This window comes from Tupaia chinensis, unplaced genomic scaffold (genome assembly GCF_000334495.1).
Source record: "Tupaia chinensis unplaced genomic scaffold, TupChi_1.0 Scaffold144952_1, whole genome shotgun sequence".
NCBI lineage: Eukaryota > Metazoa > Chordata > Mammalia > Scandentia > Tupaiidae > Tupaia > Tupaia belangeri.
In genome coordinates this window covers 1,550,639-1,563,653 of record NW_006204812.1, presented here as the reverse complement: position 1 = coordinate 1,563,653, position 13,015 = coordinate 1,550,639, and the positions used below count along the sequence as shown (strand labels likewise).

The 13,015-nt window shown below is 40.4% G+C and overlaps 1 long non-coding RNA gene across 4 annotated transcripts in view; it reads right to left on the bottom strand.

The window, feature by feature from the left end:
• Window positions 1–13,015, bottom strand: part of LOC114005928 (uncharacterized) — a 191,636-nt gene that overhangs the window by 152,893 nt on the left and 25,728 nt on the right. The window contains exon 1 of one of the 4 annotated variants that reach the window (XR_003547719.1): window positions 2,492–2,760. The exons of the other annotated variants lie outside the window; for them this stretch is intronic. This is a non-coding gene — a long non-coding RNA (uncharacterized LOC114005928). Of the gene's footprint in view, window positions 1–2,491; window positions 2,761–13,015 lie in introns of those variants that run through there. 4 annotated transcript variants of the gene reach the window in all.

Below are 13,015 nucleotides of genomic sequence, written 5' to 3'. Positions count from 1 at the left end.
CTCATGTATCTGTGATTCTAGCTGTCTGGGGGGCAGAGGTGAGGCTCACAGTGAGATCCTGCCTGGAGTGAATTTCTCTCTCTTTTCCACTTCTCTCTTTAAATAAATAAACTTGTTTTAAAAAAGAATTAAAATATAAATTCTGGAAAGTCAAATTTAAGTTCTGTTGGGAAACTTTCTAAGAAACGAGTTGTCCAAAAATGTAGAAAGCTGCCTTATAGGAAATGAACATCTTTACAGATGTTCACATAAAAGCACTATGTTGCAAAGAAGGGTCAAGCATAGAATTAGTATTTATGTACTTAGCCTTCCCATCCAGGTAATCCACATTTCTTTAATTCTGGAAATAGAAACCTCTCTGCAGAACAGAAAAGGGAAATAAAAATAATGGGCTCAGCCACTACAATAGAATTGGATTTAGGGGAAAACGTCTCACATTTTACTTTGACGTGTTGAATTTGAGTGCCTGTCAGCCTAACTGAAAGGTTAAGTTGGCAATTAGATATTGTCTGGAGTTCAAAGGAAAGGTCTGAGCTAGGGATAAGTCTGGGTATATTTATTGCACAGATCAATATTGTCTAATAGAAACATGTGGAACTAATTTTAATAATATGTATTATTGGGGCCAGCAGGTGGCCTAGTGGTTAAGGCACTAGACTCCCATATGGCTGACCTCAGTTCAAGTTCCAGACCTGATGGCTTAAAATGAATGTTGGGTACACATACATGTACCCAACATTCTGAGAGGAGAGTGGAGGAGAATAAATAATATCATGGCCATTCCCCCTGGGGAGTGATTTCTCACTTTCTCTCTCTGTCTCAATGGCAAACGCATGCACCCTATTGCAAAATCTCTCTTAAAAAAATTATTAAAATAGTTTCGTTTTAACATATAATCAATATAAATGTATTAATTATATCATTAAATTCATTTTGTTGTCATTTATTTATGATGTCTTCAAAATCTGTTGTGTTTTCTATTTATAGCACGTCTTTATTCAGATATTCGCATTCCAAGTGCTCAATAGACACATTTGGATAGTGGTTACCATGGTGGACATTGTAGGCACAGGCGATCACTGAATTCTTTGAAAGATATAAATATAGGAGAAAAGGTTTAGAGTAAAACAGTGGGAAAACTCAACAAAAGGAAGATACAGCCAATAGGAAGGGAAAACGTACAAAAGAAGAGAATAAAGATTTACATGGCCATTTGTGCTAAATTCTGTGGAAGTTCAGGACTAAAACAATATCTGTTGGAGTGATGTAGAAAAACAGGGCTCCATTAGCAGGACAGAAGCCATATGACAACGGATTAAAAAGTGACTATTGAGGGACCAGCAGTTAGTGTAATGGCTCTGTCACTGAACTCCCATGTAGTCCATTGAGGTTTGAGTCCCAGACCTGGTGGCTTAAACTCACGCCAGAGGTGCGTGTGTGTGCGTGCCCAAGATTCTGAGAGGAGAAAGGAGGAGAAGGGATTGCGGCATGGCTGTCCCCCCGTGGAGAGGGGGTGATTTCTCTCTTTCTGTCTCTCTGTCTCTCTCTTCCTGGTGAGCACAGGCACCCTATAGCAAAAATCTCTCCCCCAGAAAAAGGAAAGAAAGAAAAATGACTATTGAAACTCCACTTTTCTCAGTTTGAGGAGTGATGTGCTCAGATATTACGGTTCTCTGCCCATTTGCCACGGCTTTGGATCTCTATTGGCTAACCCATTAAAGGGAAAAGAATAATTGGCAGGCTGTGGGGTGCCATCTCAGGAGACTCCTGGGAAGGCCCAGAAATGAAACAGCTGCAATGCCTCCCTTCCATGCACATCATACTCTTTTGTAGTGGATTCTTTCAGAAGATGCAAGCTTTCTTCCTATTCTTCAGTCACAATCTGGGATAAAAATTGTTCAAAGCATCAACTAAGGCATTTCATCCTTTACAAAAAGGATTCCCTGGACATATATGGACAGAGGCAGGATAGGGAACATGCTTCATGCTCAGAGCTATCAATGGTGACTCTTCACAACTAACAGGGAAGCACAGGTGAATGGATAACCTTATGGCTATAAGAAAAAAAGTCCTGCACATATTACTTGATCTCAGCTTCATTCAGAAAGATCTTCTCTCCATTAAAATGAATGCTAAACACCATCTATAAGGCTCAATTACCTAAAGTACACATTTTTTACTAAACACAGCAAGGACACTGTTATGTTGCTCAGTTCCCTCACACAGGGACCCACCTCCAAGAGGCTTTCTCATCTCTATCTGTGGAGCTGCCTCTGTAGGTTGGAGGCCTCATTTCTACCTCCACTACTAGTGAGCACATTCTTGGATAAAACAATGGGAGAGAAGAGAATGAGATTTTCAGAGGCAACTTATCTTAAGCCCAGATGTAGTCTTGGTTCTGAAGCTTTAAACTCTCCATACAAAATATAATCATCAGGCCAATGGGTTCAAATGCAGAACACATCAAGATTCTATTATATGGCCTATTTACCTTCAGTTGACGCATGGCGAATTTGTGTTCATTCATTTACTCACACGGGTCGTGGTTAAAAACACAAGGGGAGTTCTGAAGTCTAGCTCTGCATTATATTGAACAAAACCCTTTTCTGAGCCTCAGTCATCTCCTCCTTCCTAGTTCCACATGATCTGATCCTATCCCCATCAGTAGTTCAATATTCTCACGGTTCCCTACTGCTCTGCAGCCCCCTAGGATCTCTGTTTTCTTGAAAGCTGTTTTCTCCTGCCAGCTCACTGAGAGGGTTCATGATGACTGCGGTTGCCATAGGAATGATTCATCTATCATAAAGGTGGCTACATGAGATCACAATACTCCAAGGAGAGCCAGGAAAGGAGGAAGTGATACTCAAAGCCAAGAGACAGATCCTCACTGAAAGAGGATGACAGCTTAATGAGAGAAGGAGAGAAAGCACGTACACTCTCTGTAACTCTCATGTGGGTGCACTCCTCTCCAAGAGATGGAAGTGCAGCTCTGCTGTCAAATACCTTTCCCATGATCTCTCCCATGCCCACCCCCAAGCACTTCCTCCACAAAAATAAAATACAATGGGCTGCAAGGAAGCAGCTCCCTCCTTAGCTGTCAGTTTATGAAAATGGAAGGTCAGAATAGCCTGGGGTGATCTCGGACACCATGCCTGGGCATCCACTGCTGGCTGCTAGTTTATGATTAATTCACTTGTCAGTACAAAAAAGGGCTAAAAAAAAGTTTGAATTTCTGTAGATGGATTGTTTGATACTTGAACTCATTGTTTTTATTCTTAAGGAGGAACATTTTTATTACACTGTAATCCAACTGCCAATACATTCATGTAGCTCATAATGATGTTTTGGTCAATGAGGGAGGTCCAATAGAATCTAATGAAAATTAGGTGGGTCATAGACAATACCCTCTGGGTTTGTGAAAGTACACACTATAATGGTTGCACAAGATAACGACACCTTCCTCACAACATTTCCCTGTTATTTAGCAATGCATGGCTATATTTCGATAGTTATTTTCTCCTTTTCTCTCCTTAATGGAACTTAACAATCACCTAAATCAAAATTCCAACCCCAGATTGAGTATTGAAATTCAGATGTAAATTGAATCGTCCCAATGTGGGTCATGTGTGAGACCCCTACTTCAACCACAGATAGCCACTCTCCCAAACCTAGCCGTGGACAGAACCCAGTTCAGACCACAGAGAGCCCTGTGTGGGGCCAGAGATTGACCACTATTAGCTAGAGCCAGAAGTAAACATACCCAAAAGAAAAGTGGACATTTAGTGCTGGTCAGAGTCCTGGAGGAAGCCACAGGACAATGTCCACATCTTTGTAGGGAAGGATCAGAGATGTTTTTATTATGAAATTTGATACATTCATTTTACAGTTTCCTAGCAACAGGATGCCAATCAACCAGCTGTAATTTTGATTTATACAAAGATAAATTTTCTTTGTATAAAGGGGCTAGAAGCAGGGGGTAAGAGGACTTCCCAGCATGAAGTAGAAGGGGCAGAGTGTGGTGTGAAGATGAGAAGACCAAGCTTGCAGAAGGATGAACGTCAGAGTCTTTCTTTCTTTCTTCCTTCAGTCTCTTTGAAACAAACAGGGACTCATCCTGCTGCTGCTGCTGCTGCTGCTGCTGCTATGGGCTTCTTGCTTTGGCTTTAATTACTAGTGTCGATGGGTCCAATTTCAAATCATATGGCATGTTTTTGAATCACGCACAGTGCTTGCTCCATGTTCAAAACATTGGCAGTAGAACACAAATCAGGACAGAAACAATAAACCTTCTCAGGCTCTTTCCCCTAGTATGTTGCCTGGGCTTTGAAAATGCTGTAATTGCTAGCTAAGTCAGGTGGTTAGGTTGCTGAGACATTATCCTGTGGCTCATTCCCACTCTTTTTAGCACCTGCAAATTTATTACATAAGATATTATTTTGTACTCAATCTAATTAGTTAGAACTATTTGTAGTCATTTGAAATACACTCCATGTTGATTAAAATAATTAGTGTAGGGCTACTAAATATTTACCTAAGATATGAATCCTGGGGGAATTTGATAAATTTAATTAGCAAGAACTAATTATTGTTATGATAGGAGTTAGGGTTTAATAAATATAATTACAGAGCACAAATGACGGTTTCTTAATTAATAGATACTAGTTGCAAACACAAGAGCCACTATCATATTTTCATGCAGGACATGCTATTCAGCACACCTTCCAGATGTCAACTGTAACAGCAATGGTGACTTACCATGAGAGGAACTAACACTTAAACAGTGCTTAAGCTTTCAGCCACAGTTCTAAGAGCTATTGGCATATTTACTGATTTAATCCTTGTAACCCTACTATTGTCCATATTTTACACATACAACTGAGGCATGAGAGAAAGAAGGAACAACAGGGAGACCCTGCAGTCCCAGAGATTGAAGGACCAACAGGCAGGCCCAAGCCAAGCCACTTGACTTTTAACTCATCAGCTGGTAGCCCTGCCCAGCCTGTTGTGGGGGAGGACAGGTTCTCTGGCCTTCAAGAACCAATACTGGTTTCTGTAATTCCAGAAAACAAAGGAGCAAGAGGGAGATCTTGTAATCCCATAAAAAGATGGTAGGAGCTGCTGCTCCATGTTTGCTAAAGTCATTCTGCCCCTCACCTATCCAGGACCAACAGTCAGGCCCAAGTCAAGCCAATTAGTTTGAGCTTATCAACAGGGATTCCTGTCCAGCCTGGTTTTGGGGAGGAGAGGCTTTCCAGCCCATGCAGTGTGCTTGTACACCACTGAAATAGTCTACCACCTTACATTCTACCTGTCAGTACGACCTCCATTTATATGGGGAGCAGTTAGGTTTGAGTATACAAGAACTGAACACCTGAGAATAAGAGACTCTGGAGGAATTCATTCCTCATAACTCCCTTAGCAGTAAAAGGAGAGAAACTCCCCTCTGAGTACCTAAGCCCTAAACTCCTACAGTGAATTCCACATATCCACCCACAGCAGAGGAGGGAACTTGGAATAGAGCTTACCCATATCCTAAAGAAGTACAGGAGCACACAGTAACAGAAACATACTCCAAAGAAGTAGGAAGCAGTGAGCAACCAACAGATAAGAATCAAAATAAAGCTCTAAGAAAAAGGAGAAAATCAGTAAATACCTCACCTGTAATTATCATAACTCCTCACCAACAATGGGTAAAATAAAAGAGCTCAAAGAAATATCAGCAAAAGAATTCAGAATATTAGTTGTAACAATGCTCAACAAAATACAAGAGAAAACAGAACCAAATGCAGGAGATGAGAAAATCCTTCCATGACATAAAGGAGAACTCCAGAAGGATAGACACACTAAAAAAGAATCAAACAGAACTTTTGGAGATAAAGAATATATTGCAAGAAATCAAAATCTCCCTCAAAAGTATCAGTAGCAGATTAGACCATGCAAAAGAAAGAAACTCTGACCTTAAAAAAAAAAGATCTCTGATTCAGTCCAAGCAACTGAAAAGAAGAATAAGCATTAAAAATGAAGGTAATAAACAAGAAATTCTAAACACCATTTAATGTCAAATAGTCACATAATAGGTAATCCATTTGGTGAAGAGACAGGTAAAGGCAGAGAAAACATCTTTCATAATATGTTAGCTGAAAACTTTCTAAATTTAGACAGGCATTGCGGACACTGAAATCCAGGAGATACAAAGGACACCAAATAAATTTAACAGAGGAAGATTCTCTACAAGGATATCATAGCCATATGGGTAAAAAAAAAAAATATGAAGACAAAATTCTAAAACTGGCAAGAGAGAAACAAGTTACTTACAGGTTACCCCATTAGACTAATATTGGATCTCTCAGCTGAAACAATGTAGGCATGAGAAAAGTGGGAAGACATATTTAAAACTCTGAAAGAAAAGCAATTTTAGCCAAGAGTACCATATCTAGCAAATTTCTCCTTCAAATGAGAAGGAGAAATAAAATCATTTCTAGAAAAACAATGCTGAAAAAATTCACCAAAATGAAATCAACTCTTAAGCAAATACTTAAGGGACTACCATAACAGGAAGACTAAAGAGAAACAAATAGAAGAAAGTGAACACAAAACAACTAGGAAAAAACAAGGTAAGTTCCCATATATTTTTAATTACTTTGAAAGTCAGGACTGAATGTATTGGGTTGTCAGAAAGGTCATGATATATTCTTTCTATGCAAAAATACATCCTGACTTTTCAAACAACCCAATGGATTCAAAAATTTTATACACAAGCTGGTTTAAATACAAATCCAGCAATTATTTAATAGATAATTGTCTCCACAGATTTCAATTTATATATTTATTATAGCCATTACTCATTGTATAAAACTAGATAACAGAGAAAACATCCAAAATGTTACAGCTGAGTCTTTTTTTGTAAAGAATTCAAAAAAAGGCTAAAATCAAGAACTTTGTAAAGCCTATAAATCACGAAATAACTGGTTTTACATGTCTTCCTTTTTAAACATCTTTATAATTTTGTTTTATCTTTGCTTTTCCAAGGACTTACTCCTTTACGCATAGTATAATACTATGGTCTTACAAGAACTCAGTATGTGAGTAAAAGTATTCTTTTACTATTTCTTCCTAATGAGCTATTGTTATGTACAATTTAACCTATCTCTAATTGGACCAATGATTGATAACCACAGATTTTTTTCATGTTATAAACTCTTACCTCCCACAGTCCTCTATGTGGAAATTCCAAATTCTTCTCTTACTGCCTATGTTAAGATTATCTTCATTAATTTATGAGAGTGTTTGTTGCCTGATTTTTTTTTAAAGAGAGAGACATTTGCTATAGGGCATATGTACTCACTGAAGCAACAGAGAGACAGAAGGTGAGAAATCACCACCCATCCCACCTTCCCACTCCCCAGCCCCCACAGAGGGGTGGTCATGCTGCATTCTCCGTTTTGGGCACACATGCAGACATGTCTGGTGTGAGTTTTAAGCTGCCAGACCTGGGATTCAAACCACAGCTGACTATGTGGGAGTCCAGTGACATAACCATTATGCAATGTACTGGTCCCTCTTGTCTGACTTCTCACCAGTATGTTCTTCTTTAGAACTGTGCCTCACAGTAAAGAGTGTCATAGACAATTCACAACATACCCGCAGAATAACCAATGGAGCAGGTTTCAAATGTTCACAACATAATGTTAAATGTTGTAGCTGGTATGTTTAAATCCTCAATTTGTTTATTACATATCATATTCATGCTTTTAAAGACCATTCTGTGCCCCACAAAAATATGTATGATTATATGTAAATCATAAGTTACAATAAATATTTAAAAAGAAAAAATTAAAACTGAGGCACACATAGGTCAAGTAACTTGCTCAAGATTACACAGCTAGGATGGAGCAAGCTAGCATTTCATCCTATGAAGTTAGGCTCAATCGTCCATGCTCTGAACCAGTATCTATAGTGCCCAAAACAAATAAACAAAGTCCAGAAAAAAAAAAAAAAAACAGCTACTATAACAAAAACAAAAATGGAGAGTGTGCATATTCTAGAGGTCAGCAGCCAAAATCCTCTGCTCCACGTTTACTATTTAAGCTTAATAGACTTTTGATATTACATATAATATTTTTATGATTCAGGATATTCTCAAACAGATTCCTAAATTATTGGACTATTCATATTATCAATATGAAGCAGGACCATTAGACTCAACCAAATATTCCTAGAGCTTCTTTCAGGAAGAAGAGAAGAGCTTGATTGGCTATCATCCTAGGCACCTTTCCGAAGAGCCCAGTTCATCTCCTTGTCCAATATTCTTCCCATCCATGACCTGTGTCTTTGGTACACTGGAGAGTGCCAGAGTTTCATTCAGGGGTCAAAGGGGCAATTATCATCAATAATTGGAAGGGACTGCACTAAAGAAAGACAGCAAAAATTCAGATTGTTTGAGGTTCAGAGATTTCTATTCAAAGTGGGATTTTGGCAGGTCTGAGTTGATGCCAAGGACAGAGCAAGCCTAGATGTCACCTCCCCCAAGCTCAATCCTTATTTAGAAGGAATAGTATTTCTCCCTCTGGTCAATCCTGAAACACAGTTTAATCTAAGGGGAGCAACAAGGGAAGGGGGAAAGAAAGAAGATGGGAAAAACCAATAAATAGCAAAAACAGGAATCAGGAAAAGACAGGCCTGGATGTACAATCCTTTTTGTGCCTGCTAAATGAACTCTGGTGGGGATGAGGAGAGAGAATTATCCTATTTATATATTGAAAAGAATTTTAAATATGCATAGGCAGGGAGAGAGAATCCGCAGAGATTGAAATGCAAAACACAGCGTGGTCTGTGCATCTCCCCTTCTATCTCTCAGTACCATTAGCGAGTTCCTTGCACCAATTTCTGGAAAGCTTCTTCTAAAACTCAGAGCCATCCTTCTACTTACTCAGCATTTCTGTCTTAAAAAAGCAATTCTATTTTTAAAAAGAAATGGGTCCTCACTTGCAAAACACCTTGCAAATGTATTCATAAGGAACACAGCTCACAGTTCTACAATGATGCACACATATCCAACCAAACCCATTCACATACCCAGACACACAAAACCTCTACCTTCGCCTTTAATTAAGCACCGCAATCTCCTAACCAGTTGGCACTGGGGTTCCAGACAGACCACACAGATTCATAACATATACATACAAAGAACATGTTATCCTCTCATGCAGGGGGACAAAGCATGGATTAGATGGAACTGAAAATTTGTCACCATTCAATGGAACACAATCACTTTGGGAACATGCAACGGTTAGAAAACTGACCATGTTACTTCATCACATTTAAAAAGCAATGCTCAGTCCCAAACAAATCTTTACCATTCACCTCCACCAAGCACACACTGTCTCCCCTAAAATAGCAGGAGTTACTATCCTCAGTGGCTTCACTGAGAGACAAATAAATGCTCCAATAGCTGCTGCTGGCCTCACTTACTCTGAATTCCCATACCTTATAGCCCAAAAACAAAGTGCTGGAAGAAAGAGAAATTGTTAATTAAAAATATTACCTTTGAAAATCATCTTACTGGGACCAGCAGTTAGCGTAATGGCTATGTCGCTGGACTCCCATGTAGTCGACCGCGGTTTGCGTCCCAGACCCGGTGGCTTAAAACTCACGCCGGGCGCGTGTGCGTGCGTGCCCAAGATCCTGAGAGGAGAATGGAGGAGAAGGGATTGCGGCCCGGCCATTCCCCCTGGGGGGTGATTTCTCACTTTCTGTCTCTCTGTCTCTCTCTGTCTGTCTGGTGAGCACATGCGCCCTATAGCGAAAACCTCTCCAAAGAAAAAAAAAAAAGAAAGAAAAGAAAATCATCTTACTATCCCCCCATCTTCAAAACTTACTTTGTATTTCTGTCTCTCATAAATATACACAAACTTACTGTACTTCCTAGGAGAGTCTCTTGTTCTATAAGAGTTGCTCACTGACATTGGTACAGCTTCAAGAAATCTGTATTTTCAGGTTATTTATAAGAAAGACTGTTTTTAAAGTTTTGAAGTTTGTTAATGGTCAAGACTTCAAGACTTTAATTTTCAATATTATTTTTAAAATTTGCAATAGGGCATGTGCACTCATGAGAAAGAGAAAGAAAGCTCCTCCCAGGAGGTATGGTCATGCTACAATACCTTCTCCATTCTCCTCTTGGGATTTTGGGTACGCGCACACACACACCTGGTGTTTCCCAGGCTGCTGGGTCCAGGACTTGAACCGTGCAATTGGCCATGTGGGATCTAGCCACCTTAAGCACCGTGACATCTAGCTGGCTCTCAGACTTTTATAATAAGCTTCCATTTCAAAATGAAAATATAGAGATGAAAGAGAAGAGGAAAAGGGATAAAATATGGGAGCATATATAACAGCCCAGCTTTAGCACACTTTAGTCGTATGTCAGTTCTTCATGTAGGAAGAGATCTTGGATGATCTAGCTATGTAGCTTGACCTCCTACCCAAGACTCAGGAAGAAGCCACTAGCCAAGCTCCTGGCCTACTCCCAGGCCCAATTGCACGACCTGTCTACCACGTATTTATTCTTTAAGCTTAGCATCCCGTCTTCTAGAAATCTGTTACAGATGCCTCCCATCTGATGTTTGAATGCTGTAGTTTGGATGGAGAGGCACAGGGATGAAAGGAAACATGACTAATTCCCCACTGAGACATATGAGGTTTGAGGTTTCCATATAAAATCAGGTGGTAAAATGTAGTTAACAGTTAGATCTCTGGGCCTGGATGTCAGGCACAGAAAGAAGACGGGCCTTAGTCTTCTGGGCAGCTGGGAAGGCCCCAGTGTGTGAACCACCATGAAGGCAGTTGCAGGGAGGAGGTCCCAAGGTAGCCACCAGGCCTAGGAGAGATGCCATGTTCAGAGGAAAGAGATTAATTCAAGGTTCTATGTGGGGAGTTTTCTGTAGCTCTGGATTTGCCATACCAGGACAATATGAATCATCGTGGCTGTAATTACTTTAATGTAACATTTCTCACTGAGAACCCGGGGAAGTGCTTACAACTACATCAGCTTTCAGGCAATCAAAGACCTGGGGAAAAAGCCTGAAAATGGTATTAATGTGTGAAAACACTTAAAAAAATATCTTGAGAACTAAGAAGAACATTTTACCAGACTGTCTACAACTCACAGCTCCATCCTGAGCACAAGCATGTGAAGATCTCTAAGAAAAAGTGCCTTCCTCCCTGAGGAAGTAGCACTTCAGTGATCACTGCCTTCCAGTGTGGCACCTAGTGAAATAGCTCTCCCCTGGAATGACCTAAGATAGATACCTGGAATTCTTTAGTGTTGGTTTGCAAATGACAGGCTGAAGCATCCAGAACCCAGGTCTCCATTTAGGCCTGGTTATGTCCATTCAGCCGTGGACCAGAGAGTGGACCAAACATCAACTGCAAGCATCAGCTCTCTGGGTGCCTTGATGTCTTTTGATGTGGCTTTGTTTTGTTTTGTTTTGTTTTTCTTTGAGTGATTCAGCTGAGATCAGGATGCTGGGGGATCTCTTCTCTAGTAACTGCAGTTTGGTGAAAATGAAAACCATAGCCTGATCATACTGAGGGAGGCCATGTGTATGGTAAGCCTCCCCCCCTTCCCACTTCCCTGGACATCGTGGAGCTTCAGACATCTGTTTCTGAGTTCTGTTCCTGATGATGCCATCAGAACCTACTTCACCCTTTACATGCAGTTGACTTGCCTGTGGCTTTCCAGGCTGTTCACTTTCTATATGCAGACTAAGGACTACCTCCCGCATGACGGCTAACAGCAAATAAAGGCCACCCAAACCTGAATGCCCATGCAGGCCAATAAGCCCTCCTAAGCCCTTCCCTCTACCTCCTATCCAGGTGCCATGTCTCGGGGAATACAGTCCTTGACATACCATACATACTGACATTGCTCTAGTTCAGAGTCCCATTCTTTATTATATCATTAGACTATTTAATGTCTGTGTCTTTGATCCATCCTCTTCAATCCTTGCCACACACAGAAAGCACAAGGGTCTTTCTATTATAAAATGCATATTTGACTTTGCTATTCCACCATGAAAAATCCTTCAGCCCCAGAGCCAGCAGGTGGCATGGTGGTTAAGGTGCTGGATTCCCAGATGGCTGACCATGGTTCAGGTCCTGGACCCAGTGGCTTGAAAATCATGCCAGACATATGTGTGCTTATGCCCAAAATCCTGAGAAGAGAATGGAGGAGAAGGGATTACAGCATGGTCATCCTCCCTGGTAGAGGGAGGGTCTGATTTTTTATTTTCCCTTTCTGACTCTTTCTCTGTCAAGTATGTATGCCCCATAACAAAAACCTAAAAATAAACAAACAAACTCTTCAACCTAATCAACAGCTTCCCACACCTACAGGACTGGGTCCAAACTCCTGCTTGCTCCCAGGATCTGACTCTTTCCTCCTTTACCAGATATACTCCCTGTGTAAGATGAACTATAAACTAAATGTTTGTGCTCCCCCAAAATTCATATGTTGAAATCTCAATCCCAAATGTGATGGTATTAAGAAGCAGGTCTTTAGGAAGATAATGAAGTCAAGTGGACGGAGCCTTCATGATTAGAGTTAGGGCCTTATAATAGAGACCTCAAAGCTCTCGACACCTCTTACCACCCTGTGAGAGGACAGCAAGACTTCAGTGTGTAGCCTAGAGGAGCACCTCCCAGAACCAGCCTAGTGCCACCTGATTTCAGATATCCATCCTTCAGAAATGGGAGAAGTAAATTTTTGTTGTTTATAAGTCATACTGTCCACGACACTTTGCAATATAGAAACCTGAACTGACTAAGCCAATATGAGATAATTCAGATAATATCATTCAGGTGATTGCAATACTCACTAATGAGATACATATCAAGAAATAAAAATGGGACATTGAGTTCTAAAGAGGTAGGTAAATGAGGGTGTCACCTGCACTCTTACGGAAGGCATGAGGAATGATGGAGATGGGTCTATCTAGGGATATGAAGGAAAGACGTT